This window comes from Danio aesculapii, chromosome 3 (genome assembly GCF_903798145.1).
Source record: "Danio aesculapii chromosome 3, fDanAes4.1, whole genome shotgun sequence".
Lineage (NCBI taxonomy): Eukaryota > Metazoa > Chordata > Actinopteri > Cypriniformes > Danionidae > Danio > Danio aesculapii.
Genome location: NC_079437.1, coordinates 5,211,555 through 5,236,554, shown reverse-complemented (window position 1 = coordinate 5,236,554; position 25,000 = coordinate 5,211,555). Strand labels below are relative to the sequence as shown.

Genomic DNA, 25,000 nt, shown 5'->3' with positions numbered 1-25,000 from the left:
TTTTTGTTCCCGCTGAAGTGGGCAGGTTGTGTGAGGGGTTGTGTGACGTTTGATTCGGGGGACGTTCTGGGGGCGGTGTTTGCGTGACGCGCTGCGAGCAACTAGCCCGACAGTGGAAACGCGACATGATTTCGGCCTCATTTCTCAACCTCCCGGGCTATTGGCCCGGCCTGGCCCGATTAAAGCCCTGGCTCGCACTGGCCCGATAGTGGAAATGCGGCTACTCTCTCAATCGCAGTTAAACAGGGGCTTCAGCTGTAAGTGTCAGTGAAAGACTGATCCAGCAAACACACACGTTTTTAAATAGTAGGAGTGTTGTAAATACTTGCGCTCGCCTCCCTCGCCAGAGTAAGCTGCGGCGACATAGCGCATATGAGATAAATGACGTCACTACATAACCAGTAACGATTACTACTGAGCAGATATCGGATTGTCCGCGTTTGCACCGAAGAAACTATTCATTTTGACACCCCTAAACAGCGTGGTGCAAAATGTGAAAATTATGGTTGCACTGATCTGAAAATAGCAAAGAATCACGCAAAACATGTCTTGCACCTTATTGCGCCGGGTGTGTGTTATGGTCCATTAAGTCATCTGGTTAAATTGTATTCATAAATCGCAATATATAAAAATAGCAAAATAAAAAATATCGCAATGTTACATTTTACCTATATCGTGCAGCCCTAACAGCTAATAAAACAGCATTTTTCTGGGGAAATACTAAGCGGTAAGAAATATCGTTATCACAACACTCTTGCATATCTATATAGATAACAACAATATGGCATGTTTTGTCCAGTATGGTGCAGCTCTAGATCCTGCAGTGTTGAATGAATGAGCAGGTCAGGCTGGTGAACTCACACAGGTGTTGGGTTGATGCAGTCTCTCAGAGACACAAAAAACACAACCACAACACAACAAGCCCAAACAGGTGCAAGATGGCCAGCAGCGCTTCCCACAGTCATCTCCGAGAGACACAACAGGTTCAACCAGATCCCAATCAACCACAGAAGACTGCAGCAGTGCGCAAAACTGCCCAAAAAAAAGACATATCATCTGATATTTTACTGATAACCTTAATTAGACGAGCGTGTTATTGCTGAAGAGAGCTGAAGTTTCTTATATTCTTTATATTTTGTGAGCTCAGTTCGCAGGAGAGTTTGTAATTAAGGTCACGTTTTATTTTAGGGTACAGTTCCTGCTATTAATAGACCATTAAAGGTCCTGTGAAATTACAATAAAGCGTTTTAGATGTCAGTATCAGTATGTTAGTCTTAAGGATATCTATAATCTCATGTGCTCAAAAACAGAGACAAGATTCACATGTAGAAGATATAAAACTGATATAAACAAACATCCAAAGCTTGCAGGTTATCACTTCCGCATAAATGAATCATTCGTTCATTCAATTTCATTTGGCTTAGTTCCACCATTCATCAGGGGTTGCCACAGCAGAATGAACCACCAACTTAACCAGCATACAGTATGTTTTACACAGCGGATGCCTTTCCAGCCGCAACCCAGCACTAGGAAACACCCATACACACCTACATACACTGTTACCATACACAAATCGTAATGTTTGCAACAAATGAGCGATTTAACAGTATCTTTGCGTGTCCGCGACTAGCATAACAAATCCGAAATAGCTATTATTCTGAAAACAAACTTAGGATTTAAGTATGGAGACTGAAATATGACCAACCAAGCTATGCTAACTAAACAATGAAAAAGTAACTTCCTGAATGATCTCGATATGTCCTGGTTAAAAATGACCAATGAAAATGTCTCCTAAGTGCGGCTGCGCAATACATCAAAATTAGCGAAATATCACAAATATGCAAATCACGATACACAGGACATAGTGGTTTGCGATAAATGAGCGTGTTAATACAACCGTATCTTCGTGTGTCTGTGACTAGCGCAACATCTGAAATACTTATTTTAAAAAACAAACTAACGATTTTAGTATGGATACCGAAAGATGACCAAACAAGCTATGCTAACTAAAAATAAAAACGTAACTCTATTCGGTTTCAAGATGTTTTAGTTTTCCTGATTGATCTTGATATGTCCTGATTAAAAGTTTCGTAACATATCGACATTAGCTAAATACTGCGCAATACACAAGTCGTAAAGGTTTGCGATAAATAAACGAGTTAATACAACAATATCTTTGCGTGTCTGCGACTAGCACAACATCTGAAATACTTATTTTTTTAAAAAACAAACTGTAACGATTTCAGTATTGATACCGAAAGATGACCAAACAAGCTATGCTAACTAAACAATAAAAACATAACTCCATTTGGTTTCAAGATGTTTTAGTTTTCCTGATTGATCTTGAGATGTCCTGGTTAAAAGTTTCTTAACATTTCGAAATTAGCTAAATACTGCGCAATACACAAGTCATAAAGGTTTGCGATAAGTGAGCGAGTTAATACAACAGTATCTTTGTGTGTCTGCGACTAGCACAACATCTGAAATACTTATTTTTTTTAAAACAAACTGTAACGATTTCAGTATTGATACCGAAATATGACCAAACAAGCTATGCTAACTAAATAATAAAAACATAACTCCATTTTGTTTCAAGATGTTTTAGCTTTCCTGATTGATCTTGATATGTCCTGGCTAAAAGTGACCAATGAAAATGTCTCCTTAGTATGACTGCGCAACACATTGAAATTAGCAAAATATCGTGATAAACAAATTGTAATGGTTTACGATAAATTAACAATTTAGTACAACAGTATCTTTGTGTGTCTGTGACCAGCACAACATCTGAAATGCTTATTTTAGTTAAAAACAAACTGTAACGATTTTAGTATGGATACCGAAAGATGACCAAACAAGCTATGCTAACTAAACAATAAAAACGTAACTCCATTCGGTTTTCAAGATGTTTTAGTTTTCCTGATTGATCTTGATATGTCCTGGTTAAAAGTTTCGTAACATTTCGAAATTAGCGAAATACTGTGCAATACACAAGTCGTAAAGGTTTGCGATAAATAAACGAGTTATTACAACAATATCTTTGCGTGTCTGTGACTAGCACAACATCTGAAATACTTATTTTTAAAACAAACTAACAATTTCAGTATTGATACTGAAATATGACCAAACAAGCTATGCTAACTAAAAAATAAAAACGTAACTCCATTCAGTTTCAAGATGTTTTAGTTTTCCTGATTGATCTTGATATGTCCTGGCTAAAAGTGACCAATGAAGATGTCTCCTCAGTATGACTGCGCAACACATCGAAATTAGCAAAATATCGCGATAAACAAATTGTAATGGTTTGCGATAAATTAGCAATTTAGTACAACAGTATCTTTGTGTGTCCGTGACCAGCACTACATCTGAAATACTTATTTTTGTTAAAAAACTGTAACGATTACAGTATGGATACCGAAATATGACCAAACAAGCTATGCTAACTAAACAATAAAAACGTAACTGCACTCGGTTTAAAGATGTTTTCAGGTTGATAAAACTACACATGTACTAGTATTTACTTAGTTTAAATGTATGATTAGTTTACGTAACCCCAAAACATGTCTGTTCACATTCAGAAGCTGCCTTCAATTGCCTCAAATAATACGAAACATGTTAGTTCTATCATGTTTTAAAGTATTGTATCGTATCGTATTGCATATCATATAAGGAATTATGTATCATGCCTTCCTCAATATGGTCCAACCCTGCTCCTCAGTGTTCTGTGAGGTGCTGGAGGAACTGGTTTGGGTGGTTTGGTGATTTAGAGCCACACACTCCATTCAGTCTGTCAGGACGGTGAGTTATTGAAGTGTGTGTGACGCTCCCCCACACCCTGAGCAAGAAACACATTCACACATGGCAGATCCACATTTAAAACAGACCGTCCAGTGTGTTCGCAATGGAAAAACTCCTATGCGGAGTTAATTTAACCCTTTATTAGCAGCTGGAGAACCATATACGTTACGTCTGCACGATATATGGTTTCAACATTGATATCACAATGTGCGAATCCACAACAGGACCTGCAATGTCAAGCTGGAATTATATGATTTAGGATTATAAATATCATACTGGGATTATAAAGCCACAGTTCAAAACACAGGAGATTTGTGGTTACAGCAGAGATGAACCATCATGAGATGAACGTTTAGTGAAAGTGTATAATTAGCACCATTTGAATTCCTAATAAGAGACTTTACAGCATTCACACACACACACACACACACGTTTACACTTGTGACTATTATCAGTTTAGGTCTTGCTAAGCTCAAAACGGCCAATTTCTGCTTCTCTAATGTGATTGGCTGATACTGTATTGAAGGTTAATCATCGGTTCAGATGGAGTTTTCTCTAATGTGATTGGCTGATACTGTATTGAAGGTTATTCATCGGTTCAGATGGAGTTTTCTCTAATGTGATTGGCTGATACTGTATTGAAGGTTAATCATTGGTTCAGAAGGAGTTTTCTCTAATGTGATTGGCTGATACTGTATTGAAGGTTAATCATTGGTTCAGGAGTTTTCTCTAATGTGATTGGCTGATATTGTATTGAAGGGTAATTATTGGTTCAGATGGAGTTTTCTCTAATGTGATTGGCTGATACTGTATTGAAGGTTAATCATTGGTTTAGATGGAGTTTTCTCTAATGTGATTGGCTGATACTGTATTGAAGGTTAATCATTGGTTCAGATGGAGTTTTCTCTAATGTGATTGGCTGATACTGTATTGAAGGTTAATCATTGGTTCAGAAGGAGTTTTCTCTAATGTGATTGGCTGATACTGTATTGAAGGTTAATCATTGGTTCAGATGGAGTTTTCTCTAATGTGATTGGCTGATATTGTATTGAAGGGTAATTATTGGTTCAGATGGAGTTTTCTCTAATGTGATTGGCTGATACTGTATTGAAGGTTAATTATTGGTTCAGGTGGAGTTTTCTCTAATGTGATTGGCTGATACTGTATTGAAGGTTAATCACTGGTTCAGGGAGTTTTCTCTAATGTGATTGGCTGATACTGTATTGAAGGTTAATCATTGGTTCAGTTGGAGCTTTCTCTAATGTGATTGGCTGATACTGTATTGAAGGTTAATCATTGGTTCAGTTGGAGCTTTCTCTAATGTGATTGGCTGATACTGTATTGAAGGTTAATCATTGGTTCAGTTGGAGCTTTCTCTAATGTGATTGGCTGATACTGTATTGAAGGTTAATCACTGGTTCAGGAGTTTTCTCTAATGTGATTGGCTGATACTGTATTGAAGGTTAATCATTGGTTCAGTTGGAGCTTTCTCTAATGTGATTGGCTGATACTGTATTGAAGGTTAATCACTGGTTCAGGAGTTTTCTCTAATGTGATTGGCTGATACTGTATTGAAGGTCAATCATTGGTTCAGAAGGAGTTTTCTCTAATGTGATTGGCTGATACTGTATTGAAGGTTATTCATTGGTTCAGCTGGAGATTACTCTAATGTGATTAGCTGATACTGTATTGAAGGTTAATCATAGGTTCGGATGGAGTTTTCTCTAATGTGATTGGCTGATACTGTATAGAAGGTTAATCATTGGTTCAGATGGAGTTTTCTCTAATGTGATTGGCTAATACTGTATTGAAGGTTAATCATTGAGTTCTCTAATGTGATTGACTAATACTGTATTGAAGGTTAATCATTGAGTTCTCTAATGTGATTGGCTAATACTGTATTGAAGGTTAATCATTGGTTCAGATGGAGTTTTCTCTAATGTGATTGGCTGATACTGTATTGAAGGTTAATCATTGGTTCAGATGGAGTTTTCTCTAATGTGATTGGCTGATACTGTATTGAAGGTTAATCATTGGTTCAGATGGAGTTTTCTCTAATGTGATTGGCTAATACTGTATTGAAGGTTAATCATTGAGTTCTCTAATGTGATTGGCTAATACTGTATTGAAGGTTAATCATTGGTTCAGATGGAGTTTTCTCTAATGTGATTGGCTGATATTGATTTGAAGGTTAATTATTGGTTCAGATGGAGTTTTCTCTAATGTGATTGGCTGATACTGTATTGAAGGTTAATCATTGGTTCAGATGGAGTTTTCTCTAATGTGATTGGCTGATATTGATTTGAAGGTTAATTATTGGTTCAGATGGAGTTTTCTCTAATGTGATTGGCTGATACTGTATTGAAGGTTAATCATTGGTTCAGAAGGAGTTTTCTCTAATGTGATTGGCTGATACTGTATTGAAGGTTAATCATTGGTTCAGATGGAGTTTTCTCTAATGTGATTGGCTGATACTGTATTGAAGGTTAATCATTGGTTCAGAAGGAGTTTTCTCTAATGTGATTGGCTGATATTGTATTGAAGGTTAATCATTGGTTCAGATGGAGTGTGTGTGTGAAAAAGCCTTAGGAAAACACATCTGCAGCTGTACATTAGCAGTCAGACAGAACAGCGGACACTGGGCCTTTCCCATGACCTCACACAAACAAACACACAACCTCACATATTCACATGTGCATATAACCCAAACCCACACAGCACCCCCCCCCCCCCCCCCCCCCCCCCCACAACCACACACAAACAAACATGGACTATTGCAGACATACATGCAAACAACACACACACACAACACAATATTCACACAACACATGCACACTCACAACACATGGATGCACACAATATTCTTCACACACACACACACAGACACACACACAGCTCCACAGCTGAAGTCAATCAGAGGCGCTGGGCCTCCAGTGACGCTCGCTCGCTCTCTTCTAAGAGCCAGGAATGCAGTTACACAATGACATACTGCGTCTAAACTCACCATGATGAGTCTGCACACATCAGCAAACACACCAATCCTGGACATCTTAGACTATATAGAGATCCTGTCCCATAAAAAAAAGCCTCATACGGTCACCCTAAACATTAGCTAATCCTGCTGCCGCCAAGAATGATGGGAAATGTAGTTTTACAGCTCATAAAGCAGCGTGTGGAGCTGAACGTCCTGCAGATCTGCTTACGCTGGGATTATATAATGATGGTCTCGAACACGGTTAATGTTTTCCACAAGCGCAGCTCCATCTCATAAGCACGGTCATTAGTGGCTCTCGTGCTCCAGCAGTTTATCAGGAGAATGATAGTGAACGTCCTCTCATTTCGCATGCTTCTCCCATGATTCCTCATCAATCTGATGAATAAACTGCACAGAAATCCCTCGAGAGCTCCTAAATCAGAACAACACACAGGACTACAACACTTTTGGCACACTTTTGGACACTAATTCATGCACACATGTAACAAATAACATTTGAATTTGAGAGTTCATGCAACTAGGGCAGGGGGCGATATTGAAAAAAGGTGGGATCTACTATTTGATTGGTTGAATACGACTCGGATATTTGTTCGATAACGCATCAGAATTAGATTCAATTCCATTCAAATCAATTTAATTCCAATGCTAGCCAACACCAACCTCGGTCCATTCACGTTTAATTGTACAGCATTTCCCACACACAGGGTTTCAGCAGATATCATAATGTCAAAATTAAGACTTTAAGACCTTTTTAAGACCATTAAGTATTAAATATAAGAACTTTATCACAACATCAAAAACACGCATACACATAAAGAGAAAAAGCTAAATCACTTAATTAGTGGTAAAATAAATGTATTTAAATTGAACAGTACTGAAGACAGGTTAGACGCACCATTTAGCTACAGAAAAAATAAACAAAAACATCTTAAGGCTGATTTATATTTTCGCCTGGTGCCGCATCGCGCACCTCACGAAACGGACGAGGCTTTTATACATGATGCGTTCGCCATTGAGATATTCTTTTAAACCACAGGGGGGCGATCAAAAGAAACCGACAGTAAAGTCAGATTGATAAACTGAGAAGTAGAAAGTTTCCAGGACTAGAGTTGTTGCTAGATCAGATACATTTGCAGCCGGAAGTTAACGAGAATTATTTCTATTATTTATTAAATTTCCCATTTATTGTGTTTTATTAACGTCTACCCCCACACCACGCCTAAACCCAACCGTCACAGTAACATAAAAACAGATGTTATTTATGTTATTTATTAAATTGTATTTTTTTTACCTACTCCCTACTCCCACCCCAAACCCTAAACATAACCGTCCCAGTGCTGTAAAAATAAAATAATATAAAAATGCTGCCATATTAATGTGCGTATCGCACTTCCAGCCGGCCGCATATCCAATCTAGACTTTACCCGGAACTAGGTCTGTCTTTAATATCATTGAAGATTTAATTTAACTAATTGTTTAATTATTTTTAGAATTTATTATAATGATTATAAAGATTTTTATAACCATTCAAGACTTTTAAAATCAAACTTTGATGCATCACTTGCTTTTGTTCATATCTCGGACAGTTCTACCTATTAAAAGTTAAATATTAATGGCAACAGAACATGAGTTGCTCTACAAGTACTTTTTTATGGCAAGAACAGTAATAGTAAAGCATACACTCAGTACACCACTTAGCGGTATGATACATGAATGTGCTCCCCACAGGTTTCTGCATCTTGTTTATATACACTATGAACAGCAGCTACGCTAATTATTCTCTTTATTCTCCATTTCCACCTGGGGATACTCATCCCGTGGCCCTCAGACTATGCAGCGCCACTGATTCGATCCAAGACCAGTGACAAGATGATCCCAAGGTTTCCATAATCCTGGACCAGGCCGTATCCTGAGCAGCTGCTGTGGTGGTCATGGAGGTCCAGCTTCCAGCCTCCGGCGCTTAAGACTGCAGCTCTACACAAGACGTCTGGCCAGTGGAGAAATGGTCGAGCCCAACTGAGCCTGATTTCTCTCGAGGTTTTTACATTCTTCACTTTCGCCAATTGGTGACGTTTGTTCCTCGCTGATAGAGTTGCGCATCGTTGGATTTGCTCTTCAGTGTTTGGACTCTCAGTAGTGATTATTAAACCACACTGAACTGAGCTAAACTGAACTTAAACTCTGAATACTGAACTACACTGTTTCAGTTTACTATGATCTACTATGTGAAGCTGCTTTGACACAATCTACATTGTAAAAGCGCTATACAAATAAAGGTCTTACAAAAAAGTCTGACTTTTTTATTTTTCCCATTCAACAATTCACTCATTACTGTCTGGCTAGTTTCTGTCCTCTACTTACAAGCTAAAAAGGCAATATTGATCCAATATCCTGACCATTATCACCAATATAGCCTAGAAAGTGGGCATCAGGATACTGTGAACTGATAGGTTCATATATTCCTTTTCAGTAATCAAAGACATCATTTGTTCCTGAATTTCAGCTTGTAACTTGTTAATTGTTTTAAACTCAAAACTGAATTTAAAAGATGTCTGTACAGTCATACCTGTTTCAGACAAAATCTCTTCAAAGTGTTTCATATTAAACTCAAATCAAACTTGCCGGCGCGCGAACTGTTCACCTGAGTCTCAAAGAATTTCATGAGCTCCGCCAGCTGAAATCATGTCGCGCGCACCCAGAGTAAACCTCCGCAAACACGTCGATGACGTCACATTCGCCTCGCGCACTGATTTCAATAACAGAAAGCTGATTGGCTGTTGCATGTTGGTCTCATTTGTAGTTGTAATACCGCAAATTAAACTTGGACTAGTGAAATAAAAGACTACACCACCACGAAAACCAAGCAACAACAACAAAAGAGGATTTAAATGAGCTTTAGCTGTAGCGTTACATGAACATTGGAAAAATAAGACCTGTGCTATATCATTTAAGACCTAGAACAGCCAATTAAAGACTTTTTAAGGCCTAAAATTTCAATTTGAGACTTTAAGACCCCGCGGAAACCCTGCGCACACAGATGCTTCCCTGATACAGGTCATTATATTAGGGTGAATTATATGAGTAGAGTACACTATTAATATACATAACCAGGTGGTTATTTGACACCAGACTGGAGAAAAATGATCTTTCTGGAAGACTTCTACTTCATTTCATGACTATGATGCAGTTTTTCAACACAAAAGCAGCACGTTTGAGCTCAATAAGCGTGAAGGAGATGAGCAGAGGAGCACCGTTTCTGCTGAAGGAGTGTTGAAGAGTGTGTGTGATGGTCGGAGCAGAGACTCTGACACACATCTGCTGACACACTTCCTCTGCAGATCGTCACACACATCCTTCCCTACAACACGCTCAAAACACACCGTCAAGAATATGAAATGACACCCAATTATATGCCAAACACTCATGTCTACCAACCAAGTCGTCAAAATAAATGTCTGATGTAACTCGAGGACAAACGTGAAAGATATGATCATTTTACAGCAGAATGTACTTCTCGAATTAACAAATAAAAGCATAACAACATTAATAAAGCTTTCTTTCATATTTTAAAGAAAGTAACATTCATTGAGCTTCTCATACTTCATAAAGGGCCCAAAAATGTTATTTAATGATTCATTTAATTAGCAATAATTATAATTGTATCGCTGATGACTCGTTTTAATCAAGACATTCAATTTCAGATTATAGTCACAAGAATATATAAAAAAAATGTTTAATTAGTTATTATATTTTAAGTTAATTTTAAGTTAATATAAATTTAAATACATTTAAATAAAATTAACTACAATTAAATACATTTAAACTAAATTAAATTAAACAATACTAAAAAAGATTAAATCCATTTAAAATTAAATACATTTTAATACAATTAATTTAAATACAATTTAATACATTTGAATAAAATTTTATTAATTTAAATATAATTTAATACATTTGAATAAAATGTAATGCATTTAAACTAAATAAAATTAAATACACTTAAATAAATTAAATACGTTTAAATAAAATTACATAAATTTAAATAAAATTACATACACTTAAATAAAATTAAATACGTTTAAATAAAATGTAATAAATTTAAATAAAATTAAATACGTTTAAATAAAATGTAATAAATTTAAATCAAATTAAATACGTTTAAACTAAATAAAATAAAAACATTTAAACAAAAAAAATTAAATACACTTAAATTAAATAAATATAAATTACTTTATGTTAATGAAATATATTTTAAATTAAATACATCTTAATTTACATTAAATAAATATATTAGGGCTGTGCAATTTGGGGAGAATATCTAAATGCGATTTTTCTGACAGATTGCGATTGCAATTTGATTTGCGATTTAATTGTGTAGTCAAGCTTCAGGTCAATAATCTGTAAGCCAAGGTAACAGTTCTGCGACAGCTCTTTAAAATCATCTGTTTTCGTTTGCCGTCTGTGACTGTGACAAAGATATTCCCATATTCCTGACACGCTGTTTTTCTTTGATATTAATTCATCTATTAATGCTTCTAAAGCAGCAGGTGCATTATCCCAATTGTCCGCGCTTTCCTGTATGTTTGTTTGTTTATAGTGGGCGGTCTGTATAGTTCGGTTGTGCACTTCTGATTGGGCAGAACAAAAGTGTGGTCACACAATTGGCTAGCAAGACTGTCACACATAGACAGCAGTCAGCATTTGCTCTGGGCGGGGTAAAACTAAATACATATGCATTTCATAACGCAGCCTCTTGCAAACAGAGGTTCAAACACAACGATTCAAACTGTGATTCGATTTCAATTAATCGCGCAGCCCTAACATGTATACTAAATATGAATGGAAGTTTATATATATGGAGTATATATATGTGTGTATATAATTAATATATATATATATATATATATATATATATATATATATATATATATATATATATATATATATATATATATATCTTAAAGAACTCTATAACGGGTGTTTTAGATTTTGACGTGAAACACAAACCTGCTTTTGATAAAATAAATAAACAAATAATAATCAAATAACCATGTTACTTCTTGTTTTTTGGAGAAATGTGACTAAGATAAAAGTTTCTGGCTGCTTTCTGGTTGTTGCTTCATATCAGCCTGTGAAAAGCTCTTCTCTGGCAGATTTATCTGATGATTAATCGTCTCTCAGTACAGAAACACACAGAAATGTTGAAAACAAAAGCGTCTAATGCAGAGCAGATTCACTCTGATCACGGCCTTCTGAACATCTCAGAGGACACAAACACTCTAGTTAAAATATAACAGAACGTTCTGCTCTGTCAGTCTGTCTGTGTGTGTCTGTGTGTGTATGTGTGTATGAGCTTCTGCAAAAACAGACCATCACTGAACTAAAAGCCCACTGAGTAGGTCCAGCCAATCAGACAACAGCTGCTCGCATATTCACCTTGCATTTGCATATTAAACAGCCACACCCATGTGCCTGCCCTCATTTCAGTTGTGTCTGTGATAACATTAACAGATTGTTATCATCGACTAACTATCAACAATCTGACTTTATGTAATGTACAGATTATTTATCTTTATATATGTATATGTGTATATATATATATATATATATATATATATATATATATATATATATATATATATATATATATATATATATATATATATATATATATATATATATATATATATATTTTTTTTTTTATTTATTTATTAATTTTTTTATTAGGGCTGCTCGATTTTGGGAAAAACCATAATCACGAATATTTTGGTCATAATTGTACTCTCGATTATTCAAAATGATTATCAGTTAAAGTCAAAATTAATAGCCTCCTGTGAATTTTTTTTAAAATAAATATTACTGTAAATTTATTTATTTTTTTATAAATATTTCCCAAATGATGTTTAACAGACTCAGGAAATTTTCACAGTATTTCCTATAATATTTTTTCTTCTGGAGAAAGGCTTATATGTTTTATTTCGGCTAGAATAAAAGCAGGTTTAAATATTTTGATACCGATTTTAGGGTCAACACTATTACCCCCCTTAAGCAATAAATATTTTTGATTGTCTGCAGAAGACACTACTGTTATACAATGACTTGCCTAATTACACTAGTTAAGCCTTTGAATCACACTTATATCTGAACGCTTGTATTTTGAAAAACATCTAGTAAATTGTTATGTGCTGTCATCATGGAGAAGATAAAAGAAATCAGTTATTAGAAATGAGTTATTAAAACTATTATGATTAGATCAGTCAAGAGCAGTGAGGGATTTTCTCCTGTTGTTGTTTGATTAATAATGAAAACAGTCGGCAGCAGGAATATTGTGCGCTGTCACTTTAAGAGCAGTGGCGTTCTGATTAAAGGTTTCTCTTTCACGTGTCTTTTGATTCTCAACTCGTTTGTTTATTCATATTAATATGAATAATCACTAAACACCGCATTTTGACACCTATTTGACCATTAAAGCGCTCACGTTAACATGACTTTAGATGTGTGTGCTCTGCTCGTCTCTTGAGGCTGAGTGCAAACACATACAACAGCATGCGGTCTCATTCACGCGTTTAAAAACATTAATGATTCGAATGTACATCAGTGAATGATGCACATCCCGTGCTGCAAACGTTACATTAAAGTACATGCTTTTAGTAATGTTCACGTGGAACTGAGCTTTGCAGAGCAACAAATGTGAACAACTGGAAAGGGGCGGTATATGAGGGAATAATCGTTTATCTCCATTAATGCTTTTTCATAATCGTTAGAAACCAAGATCGAATTTTCGATTAATTGCAAAGCCCTAATATATATATATATATATATATATATATATATATATATATATATATATATATATATATATATATATATATATATATATATATATATTTCTTTATTTATTTATATTTATTTTTTAATTATTTATATTTATTTATTTTTGTTATTTATTTATTTATTTATTTATATATATATATATATATATATATATATATATATATATATATATATATATATATATATATATATATATATATATATATATATATATATATATATATATATATATATATATATAGACAGATAGACATATTAATATATATTTTAAATGAGGGAAATGGATGTGGCAAAAAAAAGTTACCGAGTTTACAGTACAAGACAAACTTTGCAGAAATTCTGTGAATAAAACTGCACAACCCAAAAGAAACAATGCTCAACTAAAGAACAAAAGTTGTCTCTCTATAGAATAAACTTGATTGATTTTCATTTGTTCAGCATTTTTGCATTTATGAGGGAAAAGTGTCGTTATGGATGTGACATCTCTCCGTTACGGATGTGACGCATGTAAAACTGCCACTTGTGTGATTTTGGTAAATCAAATATAATTGTTAGAAAACATTGACAGAGGCATTTGAGAGTATTTTAAGAGTACTGTAAAATACATGCCTACACAAAAAACATAGAAAGGGTTTCAATATTTTAGTGACAACTTAATTTCTTTCATGGCAAGGTTAACATTTGCATGAAATTGCTCTATATATATATATATATATATATATATATATATATATATATATATATATATATATATATATATATATATATATATATATATATATATACACATACATATACATATATATATATACATACATATACATATATATACATACATATAAATATATATATATATATTTACATATATATATATACACATATATATATACATATATATACATATATACATATATATATATACATATATACATATATACATATATATATATACATATATACATATATATACACATACATACATACACATACATATATATACATGCATACATCCTGCATTTCGTTGCCTTGTACTTGTACATGTGTGATGACAATAAATTGAATTGAATCTAATCTAATACATACATACACATAGCAAATAAATTTATAGTGAAATAATGCATAATTTAAAACATTTTAGAAACGTTGTAATGTTTGCAATTCTTAATGTTTTATTTATTTATTTTTCAAAGATATCTCTTTTTTGCCCTCCATTTTAAAAAAAATACTGCAAACAGTCAAAATAAGTGGATATATATATATATATATATATATATATATATATATATATATATATATATATATATATATATATATATATATATATATATATATATATATATATAAAATACTTTTAAAAAGTTACATTAAATATTTAATTTCACTGCCTTACATGTTTTTACAGCACATTTACTGATATATTAAATACATAATAAAGTCTACAGACAATTGTAATCTACAGACACTAAAATTATAAAGGCCATTATAAATTATAAACGTATATAAGGCTGATTTTATTGTGAATAGACTGAAACATAAATACATTTGATAAATTTTATTTTGAAAGAAAGCGGTTTATTTTGGCGGTAAACTCTCCCTCTGTGCTCAACACATGTCTTTATGAGTTTATGAGAGTGTGTGATAACTGAGCGGCTGATCAAGTGTTTATATAACTTTATGACTCTTCCACTGAAATGTGAAATCATCTTTAATAATGAACGATATTGCTCATTCATCAGTCACTCGCCATCCAACTTTCTGTGAAACTACTGAATACTGCTTCATAAATGCATTATTAGGGAAAAACACTGAACTGATGGTGTTCGTTTAAGCAGAAACTATTGTTATTATTATTTTAACAATGCGCCCTGTTTATAATAAAGGAGGTTTTGCCTGCTAAACTCAAAGATTCATTCAATTTCCTTCAGCTTATTCCCTTATATATTAGGGGTTGTCACAGCGGAATGAACTGCCAAAAATTCCAGCATATGTTTTACACAGTGCAACCCAATACTGGGAAACACCTATACACTCTTACATTCACACACTACGGCGAATTTAGTTCATCAATTCCCCTATAGCGCATGTGTTTCGACTCTTGGGGAAACTGGAGCAACCGGAGGAAACCCACGCCAACACGGGGAGAACATGCAAACTCCACACAGAAATGCCAACTGACCCAGCCAGGACTCAAACCAGTGACCTTCTTGCTGTGAGGCCACAGTGCTAACCACCGAGCCAACATGCCACCCTCTGAGCTCAAAGATAAACTGGTAAACCATAAACAAAGTGAAGGAAATGAGAAAGTATTCAGAGTTTGTGTCTCAAACAAACACAAGATTCGGAAATAGTTATTGTTGATATAACATTGATAATATTGAATTAAATAAGAGCACATATTTATACATAGTGTTCATAACTAATGTACTCGTTTAAATTAATACCACATCACACATATACATTATAAAAAATCATAATATTTAATATTAATCTTGCTTATATTAATTTATTATAAATAACATATTTAATACATACATAAATATATAAATGCATATTTATTTTATGTTATCATTTTAATAATTTTATATTTTTAATATTTATATTACTTTAAATATATTCATTAATAAAAACAAAACATACAAAAAAAAATAATAATATATATATATATATATATATATATATATATATATATATATATATATATATATATATAGACATATATACATATATATACACACAGAAATAAATATATATATATATATATATATATATATATATATATATACACACACACACACACAAATACATATACACATACATACACACACAGAAATATATATATATATATATATATATATATATATATATATATATATATATATATATATATACACACACACACACAAATACATATACACATACATACACACACAGAAATATATATATATATTTTAAAATATTTTTTTATTATTAAAGTTATATTATTACATCATGTTTAATATATTTATTAACACCAACAATACATATATTATACAGAAATAAACAATATGTTCGATGTATTTATTTTAATAATAAATTAATAATAATAATAATAATAATAATAATAATAATAAAATATTATATCTAATAATATTATATTTTTTATAATTATTACAACTATTATTATTATTAATATTATATTTAAATATTAATTAATTATAAAATGTATTTTTAATATTTATATTTTTTTATTTAAATAAAAATTGATGCATCCATTCATTAAATATGTGCAAATTTGCATACATTTCTAGCACAAAAACATGAACATTAAATGAAACCAGTTTCAAAGTGCTTAGATTTTTTTTCTTACATATTAAGGAGTCATATGTTTTTACTGAGGGAAACGTTTTGTTTCACTTAAATAGAAGTTAAGTTGCATTCATTAAGTCTCATTTATTTCGCAGTAATGTTGAAATATCGGGTCCAGTCAGATCTCCAGTTATCAGCATCTGCAGCTTTATAACATCACTAAAGCATTGGCAGTGAGGGAGCGTTTATGAGGGTCTTTATCTGTAAACATCAGCGTCTTTCATTGGCTTTGCATCTTTATCTCCTCCAGTTTATCTGCGTTTAGCGACGCCACGCCCAATCAAATCACAGCTCAAAGTCCAGCAGAATAAACCCACAGCTCCAGCTCACTCTTAAAGAGACAGTACACACAAACATCAACATTACCTCACAATTGGATTTCTGCATGCGCTGAGTGATGGGTGCGACTCATGGCGCCTGCCTTGAGTGTAGTCATGAATTTACTATTCCGGTGAGCATGCATAGATCAATATACATGTACAAGAGCGGGACATACACAGAACCGAATATTGAGCTATTCTGAACTTGCAATGCAATCTCAAGCCATTGAAATGAATGGGTTTCATGGTGCAGTGCTCTCTGCATCTGGTGTGAAAGCCGTTTCACTCCACATAATGACTATGGGCGCTGCTGGGTGGGTGGGAAGGGGCGCTAGGGCCCATGCCATTCAGAATAACTATTAGGGGGCTAATCAAACTCCCCAATTTTGGATGAGTAAATCAAAGGTAATGACAATTTTAAATGCGAGATCTGCAGATCTGTCTGATTTATTGCCCTAAAATAAGTTCTGAGATCAGTCTCATAACTTCAGAAGCTTCAAATAAAACTAAGAGACTTCGTAATGTACGACACATAATAGACTTACATGATATAATCAGACCTTTGAGTTTAGGTTAAATAAAAATACAAATGCATTTAAGCTTTTATTTGATCAAATCACGTTGGACCAACTCAATTGCATTTAATTGTGGCAAGAGGTTTTTTTTGGTGGTGCTAAACAAATTTATTGGATGGAAATCCTGCCCTCAACTAAACTGAGCTCATCCAATGAGTTATTTGTTTGAGTGTACAGACGCACTCCCCTACAGAATCCTCCCAATCAGTCTAAAATTACACATTCAGTGCAAATAGTAATTCAACTCACCTGGTGAAACTGTATTTACATCACAAAGTAGGTTGCAGAACCAAAAAATTGGTCACTTTATTTTAATAGTCACTTTAATTTGTTGAATTTAAGTGACATTGCATCTACATGCCAACTAATACTCATTAGATTATAAGTAGACCGTTAAGGCTGATTTATACTTCTGAGTCAAGCGCATGCGTATGCTACGGCGCAGCCTACGCGTGTACACATAGCCCTCACCGTGGCTATCGGCGTCGCTGACGTGCACCTCTCAAAAAATTGTAACTACACGTCGCAACAACAAGTAGCGCAAGCTCTGTGATTGGTCGGCTTGGAAGCGCTGACTAGTGCGAGCAGGACAGAGAGTCGCGCGAGTCCACTGGAGCGACTGTTTACAAGGAGCTCCGGAGGGAGACTGTTGCTTTGTGTTTACCTTATGGTTAAAGTTGTTGCACATCCGCCGGTTCCTGCCTCAAAAACCACTTGTACATTAAGGAAGCGTTCAGAAAAAGCAAAACACCAGTGAAGAAACTCGACACAGAGGAACATAAACACCTACTGCCAACTAGTGTTTCGAAAGTGTTACTGCAGAGGAACAGAAACAGCGCGCAGAAGTATGAATTCACAGCTACACGCGTTGCATGCGCCGTGGGTCACGCTGATCACTTAATGCAGAAGTATAAACCAGGTTTTAGGGTTGGCGTAAGTTGACATGTACTTCTTAAGTTTCTTATAGTCCGTTAAACGTCTGTTGAAGGAGCAGAAATAGCAGATATTAAGCAGACAGTCTACTAATACTCAAATGGACCATCAAAATAAAGTGTTACCGCAGAATATCGTGATGTTACATTTATCCAATATCACGCAACCCTAATTTTAACTCTTAAAATAAAGAGCGGTTTATTTGAGAAAGCCAGGAATTCAGGAAAAATACAGCAGAATCTGAGCAGAAATAACTCTGATTTCACAAGTGCAAGACGAAACAAGGAAACGCCCAGAACGGCTTTTCCTCCTCAAGCAGAAACTAAGATTACTCTGCAGCAGGATGTGACATCAGCTCTGGCAGTCGGCCAATCAGAGCGAGGAATGAGTCTGCAGCGCATCATGATGCAGTCATGCAGCGAATCATGCCACTGCTGGCGAAAGCAGGACAAACGATCAGGACGTGGAGCTCTGCTAACAGGATTGTTTGTCTGTTTGCTCACTTCCTGTGATTGTTCTCCAGCCGGCTGCACAGGTGCACTGTGGGAAGGGCTGCGGCTCGGTGGCAGAGAAAGCAGACCAAAAAAGGAGAAGGAGGATGAGGAGAGACGTTCGGGACACTCCTGAAACATTCCTTCATTCATTCAGGCCAGAAGCACAGCACATCCTGAAATACTAAAGACTCCAGTCATCATTTAAAACAGGGGTTCCAGAACTATTCAGCTCGTAACCCCCAAAATAATAATACCAAGTCTATTCTTGGTTTAATTTTGGACAGCACCACTCAGAGATCATCCTTAACGTTCAGTCATGGTCTGTAACTATTTGTAATGTATTTGAGTGCCCTAAAGGTGTCAGAGAGTTGAACCTGGTGCTGTAAATCTGCTGCAGCTGACGCTATTACTGTTGTTACTCTAACGTAAACACACCAATCCTATGAAAAATAAATGAAAGGGCTGACGGCTTTTCATTTGTTGCTTTTTTATGTAACTATTAACTACTACTACTTTTATGTTCTTTGTGTTATGGATATAATATGGTAATTCTAATAGTTGAGTAAAATGTATTTGACATTTGGAAATCACCAAGCGACCTCCTGCCATAGTCCAGCGACCCTCACTTTGGGAACCAGTGATTTAAAGCCCACTTGGGTCATCGAGTTTTATTATTGATTTTCAGATTTGGACCCTATTGACTATCCCTGTGTGAAGAAACTAATTATGTTGTGTTGCACTGAACAAAGTAAATACATTACGTAAATTCACACACATTAATTATTTCATTATGTATTATTTAAAATGTTTACATTCTTTCAAATTACAGACATTTTAAAAGGACATATTTAAATAGTACGTTATCTAAAATGAATACAATCTATTAATTTAATTACAAAATGTTTTCACAAATGAAATGTTAGATTCATTTACTGAAAATATATATAATAATGCAAACCAAATAAGCCATTTTGTATTATGTTAATTTAAAAAAATTAAATCAATAAAAATAAATCAGACAGAAAAGAAAAACTGATCAGCAAACCTTTGATTTCAGATTTTTCTAAAACTATAATAAAAAACAACAATGGTAAATAATGATAAATGTAAAAGACACAGAAGCTTTCTTCGTAACTTTCTATTTTTGTTATTTCAATAAAGAAAATACTCATGCATTAATATTTTTGTATAATTAATTGTGTGTGTGTGTATATATATATATATATATATATATATATATATATATATATATATATATATATATATATATATATATATATATATATATATATATATATATATATATATATACACACACACACACACACACACACATTTATTTATTTATTTAATAATTATATTATTTGTTAATAATATATATAATAATAATTATATTAATTGTGATTTTCCATTTTTCTTTAATTAGATCTTTTATTTTTTAAATTGTACATTATTTAAAATTATTATAATCCATTTACTAACTTATTTAATTACAAAATATTTACAATGTTCATTTATAAACAAAATATTAGATTTATTTACTGAAAATATATATATAATAATGCAAACAAAATAACCCATTTAGTATTATATTCATCAACCAATACAAATAATTATTAAATTATTCAATGGGGCTTTCTGATACTGAATTCCTAAATCAGGCCAAAAAGTAAAATTGATTAGCAAACTTTTGATCTCTGATTTTTCTAAAACTATAACAAAAAAAAAACAAACAATAAATAATACACATAATAAAGACTGAAGACTTCTTTATAATTTTCCATTTTCTTTCATTAAATGATACATTCATATTTTTGTTGAATTAATTATTTTATTAAATGTTTTATTACATAATAAATTAATTAAATTTTCCTTCACTCAAGTTTATTTTCATTTAGAATAAAACTTCATGTTTATTTATAGAGTTCATTATGCATTTAATGAAATGCATAACTCAAATTAGCTAATAATAATTACTTATAATAAATCAACAAGGACAAAAGAATTTGCAATGTTTTTTTAGAAATATCTATGTATTAAATACAGTAATTAATCAAATTAATTATTCAACACGAGTCTGACACTTGTCTAAAATAGACAGATGGACACTGACTCCATTGATGATTGCTGATATTTCTTCAAAAATCTAAACAAACATACATGTTCTCCGAAATATCTTATGATTGTTTATTCACCCTCGTCTTGCACAATGGCAGAATGCTGATTTAAGGTGAACTTCCCCTTTAATAAACCACAGCGCATGATGTCATCAGACAAAACAACAGTGCTCTATGGAGACAAACAATGAGATCTTCACTTGCAGAATCGAACTGCAGAGAACAAACTCCGACACGATCAGAGCGGAGATCAAAGAGATCGGAGGTGAATGACATCATCATTCTATCATCATCATCATCATCATCATCATCACTTTGAGTCTGATCTCACAGCTGGACATGAGCTCATTCATAAACACACACACACAGCAGCTGCGCATCAAACCCCGCGGCCAATCGCACACACTACCTATAATACCACAGTGTGTGAGCACACAAACAACAGTCCTGCAGGTCCGCACCTGTTCGGCAGTGTTTCTGCCATTGTGCCGGAGGATTAACGTCTGAAGCCTGTGGACATTTTCCTCCACCGAGGAAAATACTTAAAAACAACCAACATATTCAGAATAAACTGCTGATTTCAGGTGAACAGGTCTGCTCAAATGGAGTCCGACATTATTGAAACCCCATGTTGAATTATTATAGAATAAAGCACGCATGAGATGCTGAAACGGTGGCTATTTGGGTGTGCATTATTATCTAATAACTCAATGAGCTGGAATCAATTATTCAGCTCATGCTATGGTTTTCACACTGCTCAGATGTTGTATTTGAGTTTATTTGTCAGGTTGTGTCAAACTCAAACAGCTCCTGTGTGTAGCACTAGCTTCTCTCACATCTCCTCCAAAGCCTTCCCTTGTGTTTTGATGTGATTTTTGACTGTTGTAGCTGTGAAACGACTCAAATAATTCAGCGTAGTCATATGATGCTGTAATGTGCTCAACTACTTTAGCTGTGCGTTTATCTGTCAATAAATAAACACCTTAGAATGGCCATCAGCCAATCAGAATCAAGCATTCAACAGCCCCTTGAGGCTTTTTTTAAATGTTTTGTTTATAGGCAGCGAGTATTTCATGCCTGTCTCGCCTTGCGTTTTGATGAAGCGCTCTGTGTGCCTGCAACTGTAAAAAAAAAGTCAACTCAGTGCACAAAAATAGTACCCGATGTCATGCGCTCCACCATTAAGTGAGGTTTGCCTCGCGTTTTCAGAGCTGCAAAGAGCATTTAGTGTGATTGACCCTTTTAATACGTTAAAAAACTGCTCGTTTATTAAATAACTTTTAATTGAACATGAAAAAAAGACTTTCACATTTCTACAATGCGAGTTCATCAAGTCATGAATCGTTACACTGCTGCAGTTCACTGAACGGCCACATGTGGCGCTAACAACAATTTATTAAAACCTGAAATTCAAAGTTTTCAATTTGAAAAAAAACAAAACATGTAGCTCAATCAAAAAGTGTAATGCATACTCTAAAATATGCTGGGTTATTTAAACCAAAATTTGGGTCAAACACAAATCTTTGGTCTTATAAACTTAACTCCAGAAAATAAACCTAGCGGTTGGTTTTGTTACTAAATAGTATAACTGTTTATCGTTCACCAGCGTTTACCAATAATATTGTCACTGCAACAAAAGCGACAAGTAACTCTAAACTGTGTGATTTTACTTTGCGATATACTTTGAGTGCTGTAAAATCACTGTAATGCATGGCTTCCTGTTGCTTTATTTGGCACTATGTAATGAAAATGTCTTGGTTTTGGCATGTCACAATGCATCCAGCACAGTATATAATGTCATTTCATACATTTCTCAGAAATACAATTAAACCCCAAGTCAGATTTTCGACTTTCTACTACTAACTCAATCCCTTGTTGTTTTTTGCAATGTCTGAGTAATTTACTAGCACTAGTTGCATTTTCTGCCAGTGCACTAGTACAGGATTGATTCACAAAATTCTAAGAACTATTTTTTGGGATAAGAAATATGATTATTTGACATTTATAAATTAAATATGCGCTTAGTTTTGACAGTCTGATTAAATAATGGGTCATAATTAGATATAAAAAAGTGGTCACGATCACACCTTTTACTGCACATTTTGGAAAACAATAGATCTAAAATTCCATGCATGGATAAACACATTTGCTCACGTCCTCTTGTTCATATTTAGGGGTTGACAAGTCATAATTACCATGTCAGATTTGTTCAAATCACTCAAATCAAGAGCAAGCTGGCAAAGTGACATTTTTACATGCGTTAAATACTCTGTTTTTTAAACAACCTCTATGAAATAATGGATAAAGCATAGTGCATATCTCTTTTAGGCATTTATTTATTATATGCAAGTGGATATTGACTCAATACATATTCTCCTATATCATATGCAACCTTTATTGTGCATTAAAATACAGCAAATTCAAAAGCTGCAACTGAATTAGAGTCAACTACAGACTATATCCACTGCGTCTGTATTCAACTCAGAAGCTTTAGGCCTCAAAAAAAAATAGTTCCCCACAATTACGATGTTGTGGTTGCGTTCAACTCGTAAATATGATCTTTTTGACATGACTTGGACGCAGCAGTTCTGTGCGCAGGATAAATCAGGCAGGGATTGAGAGGGTATTATGCATTTCCTTAACCAATGAGGAAAAACTACAACAAAATCCAGAACGAGACCAGCATGTGCTTTTACTGGGTCACAACGTCCTAGACACACTCGCTCAAAGAAAACCAGGTCACACACACACACAGGTCAGGTGTCTACCGCAGACGTCTTCTAAGAAAGTGAAGCTAGGGTTAAATTCAATGTTATTTGCTCAATAGCACTGAATAACACACACAATCACACACTTATAACGCTATTACTCGTAACATACATAATGACGACAAAGATAAATGCAGTACACACTCACATCAGCATGAATCTGAGAGCATACATGGATTACACACAGATTTATGTGTGGTTTTAAGACACACCCGGCAAAATCACAACTAAATCTGGGCACATAAAGCCAAAGTAGCTGTCAATCAGTCACTTCAGAGATTCATCAACATCCTGTTCATAAATAAGCAAGAATTAATAAAGCATTAGAGGGTTTCTGAAATCAAACATGCTATTTTAGACACATATTCAGAAAGTTGCCACCAACACGTATATTAAAATACACAGAAATGCAGCAAGGCCACACACCATGAGGACGAGCTCGCGCAGCGCGCTCCCGCGGACGACCGTGTGCACTCTTCCTTTTCAAATATTAACCAAGTTTCTTGCACACAAATGACATCTGTAAGGTTAAAGAAAGCGCGCACCAATGTCTGCGGGAGCACGCAGCGCGATCACGCCCTCATAGAACTTTGGGAGCGCGCCTAACCTATTTCCATCCGTCTGTAACTTGCTAGAACTCTCTAGAAGAGTCAGAAACTGCATATAAATGCGTTAACGTTTACTTTCTTACTCTGGTAAGAAACTGCTAATTCAGATTCGTCCTTAAATTCGGGCGGATAACTGAAAACGCGCCGCTTGGCCCAGTTTTAACGCGAGCGATGACGTAACGAGCGCCCGTGAAACGTCACTCGCTAGCGCACAAT

At 34.2% G+C, this 25,000-nt stretch overlaps 1 protein-coding gene across 2 annotated transcripts in view; it reads right to left on the bottom strand.

Moving 5' to 3' along the window:
- Positions 1-25,000, bottom strand: part of LOC130220722 (myosin-9-like) — a 102,124-nt gene that overhangs the window by 76,576 nt on the left and 548 nt on the right. The gene's annotated exons all lie outside the window — the stretch shown is intronic.